Genomic DNA, 3,634 nt, shown 5'->3' on the forward strand with positions numbered 1-3,634 from the left:
GCTCATGCCTCAGTCTCCCCAGCACTCAGCACAGGGCTTGAATGGGGAGGGGCTGGTTTAGATTTTTGCATGAATGACTGACTCCATCGCTTCCCCCACAGAAACAAGTCCAGAGAGGCAAAACAACAGATCCACATTACACACAGTCAGTGAGAGAAAGCCAAGGCCAGACCCTGGGACTCCTGTTGTTCATACCGCCTCATGGGTACGGGCCATTCGGAAAAGCCTAGGAGCATCTTTGAGCCTCTAAATTAATCTTGGCATTTTATCCCCAAGAGGACTTCTTGGAGAGTGCTGGTGGGAGAATGAGCTTTGGCAATCTTGTCTCGAGTCATGAGGCAACAGGGAAAAACAGACCAACAATCCTGAGATGTATTTTGCTGACCCAGTCCTCAAAAACACGAGAATAAAACACTCCAGACTCAAGCTGGGGATCGGGCCAGCAGGGCACTGAGTCAACTTGGATAAAATTCACCAAACAGATTCTCCTTCCTTTTTCCTTTGGAGAGGAAGTGTTTTCTGGTTTGTCTGGATTTAAAGGAAAGAAAAATTAAGACAGAGCCTCTCTGTGTAGCCCTGGCCATCCTGGAGCTCACTCTGTAGACCAGGCTGACCTCAAACTCATAGGGATCTGCCTGCCTCTGCCTCCCAAGTGCTGGAACTAAAGACGTGTACCACCAATGCCCAGCAAGAAAATCTCTAAAGCAAAGTAAAAAGCATGACAGATTTTATCAGGCTCTGGAGTAGTAACAGAAGCTCTGGGTGTGTCTTCTTTGGCTCTGCCTTGCTGGTCCTGGGTCCTGGGTCCTGGGTCCTGGGTCCTGGGTCCTGGGTCCTGGGTCCTGGGTCTGGTTTATAACACAGACAACTGGGGTGCACGATTCTACCTCAGCCTCTTCCCTCCTTTGCTCTCTGCTTATAGGGCTTCTATGACAAGGTAGTTAAGGCTGGGTGGCTGAAAAAACAGCAGGCAATTTTCTTACTTTTCTCCAGCCTTGGAGCCCTCAAATAAGGTATCAGCAGGGCTGGTTTTCCCTGAAGGCCTCTGCATGGCTCACAGTCAGTCAGCTTCATGGCCTAGGTGGGAGAGTGAATAGTGGTAAGGCACAGTGAATTCAGAAGGAAGTAAGCCTAAACCACTAGGGAAACTGTGCACAGACTTGTAGTGACTGTGTTCCAGCTAGCCCATGCTGGATTTCACTTCATCTGTAGTAACTTCAAGACATACGTTTATTTTATGTTCTACCATATAAGAATAGAAACTGGGCCGGGTGGTGGTGGTGCATGCCTTTAATCCCAGCACTTGGGAGGCAGAGGCAGGCAGATCTTTGTGAGTTCGAGGCCAGCCTGGTTTACAGAGTGAGATCCAGGAAAGGTGCAAAGCTATACAGAGAAACCCTGTCTTGAAAAACAAAAACAAAAGCAAAACAAAAAGAATAGAAACTGACAACTAGGCTATTAATGGCGAAGTTTTATTCTGATTTTACTGATGCTGGCATTTGAAAAAAATATATGTATTAGTATTGATGAAAGATAATATATCCAGTTTTCTGGGTCTTGGCAGCAAGATCTATTGGAGAGAGCAGGTTGGGATATTTGGCTGGAGCCTAAGATTCTGATGCTATTCAATATTAGGTTTCAGCAGAGGAGTCGAGTGGGAAAGGGTCAGGTTTACTGAAGATGATCACTGGCAGACCTACCCAAATCTGTGGCTGGGAAAGAAAGAAAAAACACTGCTTCAGTCCCACTTGGGTTTCAGTGGGCCCTGTGAAATGAACCACGGCTTGTTTGAGTTCTTGTTTCAAAGCTGCTACTCACTGACCAAGGGGTTGAAAAGAGAAAGGTTTCCAAGTATGAAGAGGGCTTTGCATGCACACATAGTGTTCGGGAGCGGGGAGTGGGTGTCGGGGGGATGGAGCGTGGCCTTAGCTCCCCGTTCCTTGGCTGTGAACTGGGCAAGTTCTCATGGATCAGGCCGTGGAATTTATTCACTCATTCAACCAATGTGGGCTGAGGACCTCCCACAGCGGGGGCAGCGTGCTGAGGTGTGGGGCTAGAGATGCCTCGGTTTCAAGAAAGTTCTGCCCATTGTGGAGAGGAGACTAAAGAGGGCACTTTCTCCTCTAGGTCTAGCATCACTGTCTGAAGTAGATAAGACAAAGGTTTTTTTCTCTTTCTTTTTTCTTTTTGAGTTCTTACTATATAGCACAGGCTGGCCTCAGACTCATGACCTTCCTGCCTCAGCCTCCTGACCGCAGGGATTTTCATTCACGTTTGCTAAACACAGGCATCAAGACTGAACACGTGCTGCTGGATCAGGGTGTGTGTGGCAGAGCCGGGGTCCACACTTCCTCTGTTTGACTTAAAGCCAGCTCTCATTCCTCTCCATCCTAAGTGGCCTGTCACAAGTTTGCTTTCAACATAATGTTTTTTTTTTTTTCTTTTGTGCCAAAAATAGCCAACAAATGTCACATTCTGGTAATTCCCTGTAGGTTCCCTTCTGTCATTAGTCAAATAAGAATGAACCTGTTTTGCTCAGGAAAGGGGGGTCAGGGGTCAGGGAGCTTTGCTTGTCTGTGCTGGCTTCCTGTTAAAAAGACAAGGGGCATCATGTTCTAGTAGACTGAACCACACCCTCACAAAGGCTTCCTGACTATAGTCGTGGGAGGGTTCATGGTGTGACCTCCCACCAGCCACCTCCATTTTGCCTGGCCACTTATCCCTCGCAGCACTTAACGCAGCCCAGCGTGTCACACTGGGAAATAGTGTAAAATACAGCCATGCGATGGCCCCCTCAACTGAGCATCTGGTTACATCTGGTTACAGGTACATGCCGCAAGAGGACAGGGTGGCTCATCACACAAGAGGCCAGTCTCCTGCCTGACAGCGCTCCACGGGACTAAACATGGATTTTTCTGGGCTCTGCTGGAATGTTTCCGTTTCCATCCAGCTCTGGCTAGAAGAGACTTTTTGCTGGAAGAGCAGATCCCTGTTATGTTACATTTTACTGAGGAAGCTTTCGGGCCTCGGGTAGTGACAAAATTCGCTCAGAGTCATTTGGAACACCAGTGGAAAGGCCTGGATCCGAGTCCTGGCACTGGAAGCCTGTTCTGTTCTGGGCCTCACAGTTGAATGGACATAACCTTGAAGGAGGATTCAGTGTGTCAGACCAGTTTCCAGGAAGATTTGTGCCCCAACTTGGCCGCTTCAATGAAATGGGATTGAATTAAATTTAATCTTAGCTAAGGGCACATTATGAGCAGGGCACTAGCGATACTTACAATAGGACCACAGGCAAGTCGTTTTACCTTCCTGTACCTCAGTTTCCTCAGCTATGAATGAAGCACTTTTGGTGCATCCTCTCTTGGGATGTTAAGTGAGGAAAAAGAAGGAAAGCACCTTGTAAACAGTGAAGCGATAGATCCACTGAGGGGCGTCATTAAGCTGGCCATCCTGTCTTAGGTCCATGCTACCTGGATCCACTGTAGCACTGGCCACCATACTTGTTCACCTGTGTCTCTTTCCCAGCAGCCTTCCCAGAGGATGGATATGTGGACTTTATATTTCACAGAGCACATCTCTGGGACTGGTATATTGTTTACCAGAGCTTACAAATGTCATAGTTTTGGTTGGG

The sequence above is a fragment of the Peromyscus leucopus genome, chromosome 1 (assembly GCF_004664715.2).
Source record: "Peromyscus leucopus breed LL Stock chromosome 1, UCI_PerLeu_2.1, whole genome shotgun sequence".
NCBI lineage: Eukaryota > Metazoa > Chordata > Mammalia > Rodentia > Cricetidae > Peromyscus > Peromyscus leucopus.